We start from the raw sequence: 12,844 nt of genomic DNA, 5'->3' as shown, positions 1-12,844 counted from the left end.
GTTGCACATAGGATGTTACCACCACATTATTCCATAAAGAATATTGATCAGAGTTCACTAAATATAGCCTCCATTTTTTTTTTTTTTACCATTTTGAACTATATTTGTAACTGTTGGTTATATTAGGACCATATCAACCATCAAGATTCTTATTACATTGTTTTTATGTAAAACTGATTCTGGAAACCTGATAATTTCTGAAGACTGAGGCTAGCCAGCAAGTTGTGTGTGTGTGTGTGTGTGTGCGTGTGTGTGTGTGTGTGTGCGTGTGTGTGTTTGTAGTAAATGAAAGGCATAGCAAAAGAGAAATGAGGAAATTTAGGGATTGAAGGCCAAGATTACTCAGGTCTTAATTAATTAAATTAATTAAATAGGAAACTATTTACTACCTTAATTTCTGTGGTTCATTTAAATACAGCTTAATTGTCAATAGTTTATAAAGCAATGCTGTGATTATAAAACAATATATAAATTAAGGTGGACGGTTTATGAACAAAACCTCAAGCTACTAATGGCTGAGTAGAGTGGACGGTGAGTAGCATTTGAAAGTGTGGCATAGTAAATAAGTAGAAAGGGAAAAATTCTTTGTGGTAGGGTTCAGTCCAGATTGTGTTCTGCTCCTAAGAAACAGGGCACTCTATAAATCTCTCCTAATAAATAGGGTCAGGCATACATTATCATAGCTCAGCATAATTCGGGGGACAGACATAAGCAGGGCTATAGAAACAGAGTTCAAGTTCAAGCATAGACATTTGCAGACTTAGACAAGAATCCTTTCCATCCGATGTCTTGTTCTCAACACAATCCAAGGATCAGAGTAATAGGAACCTATTGTATTCTTGGATAAAGGAGAATACAAAGGACAATCAAGGAACAGGAAGCATAGAGACGTTCTTCTCATCTGTATTTAGCTCAGATTTTCAAGATCGCTTTAGTGATCAAATATTGACAACACCAAAAACCACACTGTGGTCACATTGTCATACCATTTTAGTTTATATACGGACAGTCTTTAGACAACTTCCTCATGCATGTTCCTGACCATGATATCCTGTACTTTAGCATTTGTGTAGTACCTTCACTCACACTCTTCCTAAGGACCTTTGCTAAGCATTCCGGGCACAGTAATTTCTATTTTCCTTAGAGGTCTTATAATCTTCACCACTTGTTTTAGTCCTTGGTTATTTATTATCTTAAAATATCTTCAGAAGTTTAATATGATGAAAGGTAAGACAGTTTTTGATGAGGAAGTAATTGGAAGCAAAGAGACTATTTTAAAGCATATAGTGCTAAGTACCTGATGAAGAGAATTGGAAGAAGGAAAAAAAAGAATATTTCTATGAATTCTATAGAATTTTATACTCATAAAACATAGAATTTAAAGCATGCCAGCCAGTTCTTTCAGAACTTCTGGAATGTTTTCCATAGCAAAGTCAAGACCTTGGAAAATTCTTTTTTTTTTTTTTTTTTTTTTTTTTTTTGCGTATTCTCTAAAGTTTAGAACCATCTGCAGTGTGATCGAATGCTTTGGTTTTTTTCCCCCCAAGTTGCCTTATGTGTGCATATTGTGTCTCTTGCAAGGTATAGACCTTGTCATCTACTGCTATAATAGGATAGCATTTTCCAACACGTGTTTCACTGAAATATTGTCCAACTAGTCATTCTTTGAATAAAATCTCTAAGTCAAATGACTTTTGTAAATGCTGCATAATCGAAGCTCTTGTTGATCAGCAGTTAAAAATATTGGACATTCTTCAATATGATCATACACATAATTTAAAACTATACCAAGCTCTCTTTAATTAGATAGTAATTTTCAATGAATAAAGTAATTCACAATTATATAAGGAATTCTTGATATGATACACTATTTGTCATTCTTAATGTCTGTAAGACACATCACAAAGAACAATGTATTTTTAAGAGAAGAATTTAGTGTCATCACAGCTTTAAATATAACCCATAGAGATAGCCTGTTATCACCACTGTAACCAGTTCCCTCTTTCTATCTCTCTATTTCTTTAATCACTTTGGGAAAGCAAATCCCAATGGTAGCATACCATTACAACAGAAGATGATAACAAAAAGGCGTTCGCTCAACGTTTAAACTGCTTTTGCTCTCACCATTTCCCACTCTACTGCCTAAACGTTGTAAAATAACTAACTGATTCAAAGAAAAAGAATCCATCATACTAGTTAAAATTAAAAAAAAAAAACAAACAAAGTGAGTGAGTGAGCTCAACATAAGTAGCTTGAAAGAGACATTCAGTAAGTCTTGGACTATATTAAGTACTCTTCTCTCCTCTCCCCACATAAAATATATTTCAGTGAAAAGACATTGCCACTTCTATAATATATTAAACACAAATTGACAGGCTGAAGCATGTTTCACCTTTTGTCTTTGCTTTCAACCGATTTATGTGCATGCTGCTCTGCCTTGTGATGTGGACATGTGTAGCACATCCTATGTGACTATGTGGCTTGGTAACTTGAAATTTCCAGATTACACACTGAGAAATATTTTTTAAAAGAAGGAAAAAATTTACTTTTTTAAAGTTTAATTTAATTGATTAATTCCAACTTGTTCAAAACTTGATGACCAGTTCTTGGTACAATTTTTAGTTTGACATACTTTTACCTCTTACACCATCTGCTTTTACTGTATTTTGGAACATTATTATAATGCTTTCCAGTGGTGAATATTTTTTTTTAACTTCAAGTACAGGGTATGTGACCAGGGACAATGTGTTTCTAAGAATTTAGGGAAGAACTTTCAAAATTTTACATAGGACTTAAATGGATGGGATGAGGAGAGACTGTATCCTACAAAAATACTTTTTGGGTCTTTATTATCTTAAATATATAAACAGGTTTCCTAGATATGTCTAATGGTGGTATTAGATTTTACAATTTCATTCATCTAGTTGTGGTATTCCTTTATAGGAATATCAAATAGTGTCAAGTTTATCTTTAATTTTCTAAGTTTAAGAATAAATATTTTCAAACTCTTCAAAGCACTATTTTTAGTTTCATCCTGCCTCTTCAAGCTGAGGTCACAACTGTGCTGGCTAACCATACAGTTTAGCACACTTAGAGTGAAGGCTGCATTATTAACAAATGCTGACTGTTCTAAGTCCCTGCTCATTAGAACCACTGGCATGAGTGGCACTCTGAGGGGGTCCATGTGGCTTCCATTCTCAACACTTTCTTCCCAGATGAGTAAATAGGGTTGACTACATCTTTTGCTCATATCTACATCAACCTTGCCCAGAGAAATATATTATGTTACACATTTTAGAAAAATAGATAAACATATAAAATAACAATAAATCATTAGTATATTCAACTTCAGTGTAGTTCAATTTTTTTAGATTTTTAGCTATGATGGAATATATCCTCATTCAATAAGATAGACAGAAGTTCCAAATTTGAAGTCCAGATTAAGAAAAACAACTAATTTGCCACAGTTTTACTTTGCTGGTATTTTAAAAGCCAGATGATCTAAGAATACACACATTTACTTATCTCACAAAGACATAATCACACTGTCATCCATTTTTGAACCGCAAAAGATGGATAGTATAACATGTGCTTAAAATGGATTCATTAATTATCAAAATAGATAAGTGTTTCATCAGGTATATACAGCAGATAACATTTATCTTTTCTCATAGAAGAAAAAAAGATTAAAGTAATTCTTGTACTCATATTGGGGAAGAAAAAAGCCTACTCTACTGAGACTTTCATGATGTGACACTAGAACTTTGCCACAGATGGTAAAGTTATACAAACATAGATACAGACAAGTTATTTCATATTCAACTAGGGCAGCTGATTGCTGAGTAAAGCCATTCATTCCACCATAAATGTAAGACAGCATTTATTTTGTTTCTTTATAAACATGGAGTCACCATAAAAATCTCACAATAAATATTAGGAATTTTGTTTTTTTCTGACCTGCCTCTCAGAAATTGCAGAGGATTCTCCCCAATATAATACAATAGCTTGTTAATAACAATGGTAATGTGAAACATATCTAGTCTCAATGGTGATTATTGTAATAAAGGATGTTGGACTTATAAGGGAATGACTCATCAACTGATACTTATTGATTCTTTCTATACATTTTTTCTTTTTTTTTTAAAGATTTTATTTCTTTTTTAAATTAATTAATTAATTAATTAATTTGACAGAGATAGAGAGAGATAGCCAGCGAGAGACTGAACAGAGGCAGGGGGAGTGGGAGAGGAAGAAGCAGCCTCCCAGCAGAGGAGCCTGATGTGGGGCTCGATCCCAGGACTCTGGGATCACGCCCTGAGCTGAAGGCAGACGCTCAACGACTGAGCCACCCAGGTGCCCCTAAAGGTTTTATTTCTTTATTTACTTTTTTAGAGAGAGTCTGAGTAGATGGGAGGGGCAGAGGAAGAGGGAGAGAAAGAATCCTCAAGCAGACTCCCCCCTGAGTGCAGAGCTTGTCTTGGGGCTTGTTTCCACAACCCTGAGATAATGATCTGAGCCAAAATCATGAATCGGATGCTTAACCAATTGAGCCACCCAGGGGCCCCGATTCTTTCTATGCATTAAGAGTGATAGATTAAAATGAACAATTTTTACAATTCTCTGAAAATTTTAAGGTGACTATTAAAATAATTATCTTCTGTTACATTTTTCCTCAATTAAAATTTTGCTTTTTCCTCATAAAGTGTTTAAAACTCAAGAATTCTATCCACTTATGTATACTGAAATGCATCTGAAAGGAGAAAAATAATACTCTTTAATTGCTGTCAATTTTAGTCAGAAATAATTTTGGGTAAAATGAGCCAATAGGCAAAACAGAAGTGAAATCTATTTTCCACTGGAAAATAGCCATTTAACAGAATGTATGATCATAACATATTTTACATGGATTATTAAGAGCACTGATAAAATTGATTTCAAAAGTTCATTCATCTGTCTTCTCATGAGTAGCCTTAGATTGCTCAATTGTTGATGAATAAATGCCTCTTGATTGTGCTTGTTCTATATTTCACATCGTTGAGTTAAGGAGCACTTAGATCACATGACCAAATACAGCCCTACCCCTTTTCAAGTGCCTTTACTTTGGGACTGAGAATACCTTACAATGTTTTCTAACAAGTTAAAAACAAATTTTATGTACAAGAATAGCATGTTTCTATTTATACACTTTGGAATTGGCTTATCTTTTATAATGTATTGTAAAATATTCTATTCAGTTTATTTCTGCCATTTGCTAACTGTAAATGATCTCATTACACAAGCATCCTATAGGAATGCACTCTATGAAGGCTGAAAAAACATAATTTCTGTTGCCTATTCGTTTTTAAATATCTGATAGATGCAACATTTGTGTGTTTGTGGCATTTAGTTTAACCACATTATCTCACTGTCAGATTTATACTTACAAAATTCTATGCAATCAAGTAAGTTCTTTTAAACCTAGTATATATTGTGATATTGATCATGCCAAACACTTTGAATTGTAACACCATTGACTGGATAACATACTCCTCTCCATGTATGCAATTCACTGAATAATATATTACTGCTTAGGGTGGAGACACATGAAATAATTCAGTTGTTAGTAAACTACTTAAACGCACTTTGCCAACCTGAGTGAAACAAATGTGTGGGGATATTAAAAGGAAAATTCAGAAATGAACGCTGTCAGATTTGTGTGTTGTTTAATTTTAACTGCACTCTACTAGCGGAATTCAAGTTTGCCCTTTTGAATCATTATCAATTCATTTGAAGAGTCAAATAAACATTGATAAAGGGCTCCAGGGAAACATAAATGGCAAGAATGCTCGGAACAGGAATACAGACACAGGCCACTGTTTGGGGAAGACAAAAGCTTTTCTTGCAAAGGGTGTGCTGACGCTTTGTGTCTCTACAGATTCTTATGAATGTTTTAATCCATAAAAAACTTAAGACAAATGAAATAAGTTAAACAAAGGAGAAAGTTAAATAAATTAATCTCTTGCAATTTTGATAAAGCTGAGATAAATTTCTAAAAATACTACTTTAAAATTGTTGGATTTTAAGTGCACAATGTTACTGGGAACTAGAAACACAATTGTACAAAAATTTAAGAATTTCCAAACCATTCTCTGAATAGCCAGATATATTTTGGCCAGTGCCAACCATGTCCCCCAAACGGTAATTACCCGTGGCTTACCTACCGGATAGTATTGTTTATGTTCGACTGAGTTTAATTGAAAATATTCAAAAGCTAATTTTGTGAAAAATGTTTGTTAACAATAAACTTATTTAAATATAAAGTGTTATAATAAAACATAAAGAGAAAAGAATAAAATAACAAATAAAAAGAAATTCACTGTGGAAATAATCTTTCTACAAACATTGAAACTTTTTTCTCATTCTCATTTTATACCATCAAGTTGTAGCAAATATTTTTATTCGTGTGTACAGAGCCAAATATTTTGGTCCTAATTCAAGGGCTAACGTGCATGAGGTTGTAAACATTTATGACATGTAGAGAGCTATTTTATTCATTAAAATGCATATTTTTCCACAGCAAGTATATTCCCTCACTCTGAAAGTCAGTGTAAATAACGAGCGAGTACAAAATTCACGAATTATGTTAGACTTAGCTTGCAGCAGATTGGGTGACAGCCATTTCTCTGCACATCTCCTCCAGCCTCACTCCAGATTAGAACTGGCACCTTCCCCTATGCAAATGAACGTCTAATTAGAGACACCTCCCAGTCAATAAGCCGCTTTCTTATCACCAGTTATATTACCTGACAAGCCCTTTCTCTCCAGTCCTGGCCCACCAAGAATCTTCATTCATTTTCTCTTCTTCTTCTCTGCAAAGTGAACTGATCCCGCATAATCCCTGGAATAATGTAGTTTCTCTTGTGGAAGAGCAGCTTCCCTCTCCCCCTTTTACATCAAGCTAATGGAGCCAGTAGGTATCCTATTGATCTTTTCTCTATATGGTTTCCACAAGGATTTGACAGACTTCCTTACAGGTTAAACATCCAGGCTTTCTGAAGTGGCTATAAAGCTTTGTTTTTGATTTTTCTAACTTTTTTTCTGAAACCCTTGCTCATCTGTAATCTTTAAAAGCTCAGTTGATGCCATGCAGAGCAAAGCCTTATTTCTTTGCAGAACTAATCTAGACACTGTCTAGTGTTGAGTACAGTTGTCTGATTCAAATCTTCTGTTACAAAGCAGATGACATCTAGCTAGATGTCATGAGAAGAGCCTAACAATGACAATTCACTTATCCCTTAGAAAGAATCAATTCTCCCACAATGCATCTGTCAGAGAACTCTCACTCAGTAAAAGCAATTTTTCTAGCTGTCTGACACTGTAATTGCTCTTAAATTTTCAATGAACGTTTTACAAGGACTCCCCTGAACCATGATGAAAAACTTAACTTTTTTCTAAAAATGAGAGGCTGACAGGATGAAAGAGGTCTTTCTCTTTAAAGCCTTGCTTGCTTGAGTAGGAATTCTTTCATATCATCAACAAGCTGTTGAATAGAGGATAGATTACTTTCCATTTATTTCATCAATCAGATTAAAGGCTCTCCTTCACAATGCCCTTTAAACAAGAGCTGTTTATGATGTCCTCCCAGGTTTGACTTTAATGTAGTATTAAATCACTATGGACAGTGGAGTCGGTAAAGAATATAAATATGATGAATATCTGACAACATTTAAGTATTGCATATATTTTGGTCATTATCTTCATTCTTGTCATAAAAGAGAGGTAAACAGAAGAAGGAACACAGCTATAGATTTGCTATTTTTTAGGCTGGAAAAAAAATTCAACACAATTTCCTTTTATGGATCAGTAAGCAGAAATGCCAAGCATAGCAGTGATTATTTTTCTCCCTCTCAGACCAATAATTTAAAAGGAAAAAATAATTTAAAAACAGAAGTAGAAATTTCTTCATTTCTATTCTTTTCTAAATACGCACTTACAAGCTTTAAAGAAAATAGAACTCTGAGTCCGTGAATTCTTTGTGAATTTAGACTTAAAGAGTACATACAGATGAGATGGATAATCCTCTATTTTAAGATTTTCCAAAAGTAAAATAAGCCCAAAGAATTGTTTATGATTTTATCAGCAATATGATAGTCTTTTCAGAGAGATGTATGTGTCAAATAGGTTAAAATAATTGCTATTACTATGTATGTGTGTGTGAATGTGTGTATCTAGTGAGTGGATGATAAAAAATTTAAATGCATCAAAATTCCTTGATTCAAATATATGATGTACCTGTGATCAAACCCTCTGTTATAGGTGCATAGTGATATTGCAGCTGTTTTAAGATAAAAATGCATTTTATAGTCCAATCTCTAATATGAATTACTCCAAATGAGAAGGAATTATATTGTTATTGTAGAATTTTTAAAATGTCAAATTGTAGAAAGGAATTTTATAGCCATCTTATCTTGTCTTCTAGCATACACATGCAGCTCCTGAATGATTGCTTTGGTATTTTCTATCCTCTGCTAGAATACATTCAATAACTGGAATTTCACTATATCCCCTGGCAGCTTATATATTTTCTCACAATTCTATGTGTCAGAAAATAATCTTCTAATACTGAGTCCAAATCTTTATTCTATGATATATTACCCATTGTTCTGTAGGCCATTGTTTTTATATAAACCAAATTTTAAAATATATGATACTTGAAACAATAAGTATTCAGGTATTAAGACAATTACTTTTTTGAAGACAATTCTCTTGTCCTCTCCACCTTCCCTTTTGAAGCTAATCACTGTCAGTTCCTACAACAGTTTTTTATGTATTCATTGCAACAACTTAATAGGAACAAATCACCCAGGCACTTTATCTACATAATCTCATTGAATCCTCAATCAGGATATCTATGATAGACATGTCTTTTATTCAGAGGAAGAAAATGAGGCACGAAAAGATTAAATAAATTGACCAAGTCACGTAGTTAGTAACTAGAGAGTCAAAATTTAAGCCCACGTTTGTCAGGCTTCAAAGGTCACCATCTTCGCATATTTTCATGCTGTCACTAATCCTTCTTATGCCACCATCCTGTTTTTATCTGCCTTCTGATTTTACATTTCCATAAATTTGGCAACCGTAAAAGTGATGGCAAGAAAATAGGTTGGTAATGCTGCCCTTCAGACAAGAATTATAACTATGATAACTATGATCAGAATGATGGCAGTAGATTTGAAGACGAGTGGATAGATATCCTTTCCTCTGTTGGTGTCTTCCTTTTCTTTTCCCCTCCTTCCTTCCTTCTCTCTTTTTCTATCTTACACACACTCACATGCATTTTTGTTAGCTTTCTCTTCCCATCATAAACTTGCCATGTGTTACAGCATCCAAGTCATCGATAAGATGTTTGCAATGGTAAGGTTGAAAACTTCACTCCTAACATTCCACTTAGAGACCTTCCTACCGGCCAGTATCAATCCATTAATTGGCAATCTTTCTGTTACTTACCAATTCCCCTGGATAAATCTAGTTGTCAAGTTCACTATTCTCAGTGCATCAAGAATCTCACTGAAGTCTCCATCAAATGCCTGTATTTCATATACTTTATGTATGGCATTAATCTACTAGGACCATACCAGAAACTGTGGCTAATTTGGTGTGATTTCTTTTAGTGATCAGAAAAGGAAAAGAACTCCTTATTTTCTCATTTTTAAAAGTTTATTCAAGTCATAACTCATAAACATGAGCCATTGGTTTTCTCCTGCCCTTAGTTAATCATGTGTCTTGTACTGCCTGCATGTGCTTTTTCTTCTTTTATAAAAAAATCTGAATTCATCTTAGAGATTCTTAGGTGTTGATCTCTTCATGGGGGACTGGAGATGGGAAAGTAATTTTCATCTGTGGAATAAGAATTGTCTTCCTGAAAATCTTAATTTCTGCAGGTATCTTTCTGTTTAGTATCTCATTTCATAGATTTGTATGTTCATTTCTTTGTTCTATTTACCCTGGGTTCTGGCCAGGTTGAGTAGACCACTTAGGAAAAAGAATCTCATTTGATTTTATTTTCCTTTCTTTAATCTGTTCTATTTTCACTTGGTTCCAATTTCACCAAGAAAACTGAAAATTTCAGGCAAGAGATCACTGTTTCCTCTACCAATACATACCAAATTAATACAATTACTTGTCTGTGACTCAATCTATCACCTTCTGCTATGGCCACCATTCCTCTATACCCTTGAGATACTTGTTTTATTGATTATTCTTTCTCATGTCTGTAAACTCCTTTTGCTACTTTTCATTGCTCTTATAGAATAAACTAGATTGAGTCTCTATTATTAAAAATGTATAAAACCTACACAAAAAGTCAACTCCATCTAATTATTCTCATTTCCCTCTTTTCCCCATTACAATCAAGATTCTTGAAATAATAGACCCACCTCAACATCATTACTCTCCCTCCCTCCCTTTTAGTGCTCAATCTATTGGAGTCCAGCTTTAGATCTAGTCCACTAAAATTCTTACTTCCAATTGTTATCTTCTCTTATCTCAGTTAATTTTTCTTTGGTATTTGCTACTATAACTAAATATGTTAAATTCTGAGTTACTGAATTTCTGGTTATTTCTTAGAAACCTGCTTTTTCTTTTTGCACCTGAAATATGAATTTTTCTTAGAGTTCCATTTTCAGTTCTCTACTTTTTTCTCACTATATCTTCTTTCTAGATGATCTAATTCGAATCCAAAGCTTTAACCATTGACTATGAACTCTTCGTCTCCATCTCAGGCTTCTCTTTGAACTCTAGATCCAAATATCTAACTGTACATACTGTATCATTTCACTGTTTGAACGAAAAAAAACCCCTGATAGTTCTTTTTCTATTTGGCTTCTTGTTTCTGTCCTTTCTGGGTTAGAATCCAGAAGAAAATAGGTATGACTGATACCTAATGAGCATACCATGAAATTCTCTTGAAATTATTTCACAGGCTTATATTCATGGTCCATAGGATCAGTAAACATAATCAAATGAACTCATCCAATTTCTCCAACCATATTATACCTACTAACCTACTCAAATTTGCCATATTCTCCTTCTACCGGACTACAATAATTAGGCATAATGACTTGTACCAACTTGTATCCAAAGCAATCACTTTCACCATGTTTTGAGATACCATCTGTTCTCAGTGTCCCAACTGCTTCACTTCTGCATTTTTTTTCCTGTTGCTTTGTATCATCAATTTCTTTCTATCCACCCTGGATCATTTCCATCAGCATACCCCCCCTTCTTCAGTACTTCCAAATTTAGACAGTGTTGTCTTGGCTTTACATCCTTTTTCAATAATTTCTTCAGTTTTTTTTCTTTTTGGAAGCTAATCTTGAGAAGATTTTTTACAGTAACTATCTGTATCTTCTCATTTTGAAATTTCTTCTCAACCCACTCCATCGACATCGTAATTTAAAACCACTCTCATCAAAAGTTATCAATTACCTCAGATCTAGAAGTCATTGCTCTGTCTTCAGTTTTTCTTTTAATCTTCCAGTAGTCTTTGACAAGTTAAGAATTTCCTATTCTGACCACAATATTTTAAATTACAAACCGCTTCTTCTACTACCCCTAGTGCTCTATACCCTTGCTAACATACTCTACTTTAAAAAATATTTTTTTGGGGGGTGGAGGGGAGGTCTGGGTGGTTCAGTTGGTTAAGCATCTGCCTTTGGCTCAGGTCATGATCCCGGGTCCTGGGATTGAGCCCTGCATCAGGCTTCCTGTCAGTGGGGAGTCTACGTCTCCCTCTGCTCCTCCCCCTGCTCATTCACTCTCTCTCTCAAAAAATAAACAGAATCTTTAAAAATAAATTAATTAAAAATCTTTTTCATAAAAATCATCTTCTATAATATGATTTTAAAATTTATTATACTTATTGTTTTGTATGTCTTCCCACGAGAAAATAATCTTCATAATAATAGAGATTTTTATACATTTTAATATCCACTGATGTATACCAAGTCCTGAAACACTGGCTGTTACATGGTAAATACTTGATAAATATTTGAATAAATAAAAGAACTCCTTTGTGAACACCTGCTTCTCTTGGCTTTTACTATATTCTATTGTTTTTGCTTCTACCTTACTGCCCATGAATTCTTAGTCACATTTAAATTTCACAGTGCCCAAGGACTGAATTCTTAGCTATTTCTCTTCTGTAACCATAGTTTAAGTGATCTTACCTAGATTCATGGATTTGAACATATTTATTCCATGGACTCCCTGATTTACAAATATAGTCCTGAACTTTTTCCTGAACTTTACTCTCATATACCTGACTACTTACTTGATTTCTCCACTTGGATACCTAGAAGGAACCTTAATCTTAGTATTCCAAAATAGAACTTTTAATTTCTACCTCAAACTCCTTCCATGGTTTTCTTTATCTCACGTTTACCATCTGCCAATTTCTCAAGCCCCAAACTTAAACTCATTCTTGAGTCCTGTTTTTCCTTATTCCTCATTAGAAATTTATGCCTCTTTACCTTGTGTAATTAACATCAAATTTCCTGTTTTTACTTTTCCCCTCTGTAACATTTTTTCCTCCCATATTGACACTTTAAAAGCAGAAATCATGGCATGGCATGGCAGGTACCCACCTCTGTTACTGAAAACACTTCAATGTCTTCCTATTGCATAAAGAAAGCAATTGTAATCTCCTTTCCCTGGCCTGACCTGATTGGCCTTTGCATCCTCACTTCATATGACAGTCTCTTTAACTTAGTGCTCTCCAAGTACACTTGTTATCTTTCTGTTCCTTAAACATGTGAAACTTCTTTCTACTTTAAGACCTTTTACATTAGTTATTTTCTCTTTCTAA

Source organism: Ursus americanus, chromosome 15 (assembly GCF_024610735.1).
Source record: "Ursus americanus isolate L20-20 chromosome 15, mUrsAme1.1.p, whole genome shotgun sequence".
Lineage (NCBI taxonomy): Eukaryota > Metazoa > Chordata > Mammalia > Carnivora > Ursidae > Ursus > Ursus americanus.
This window is presented reverse-complemented; position numbering follows the sequence as displayed.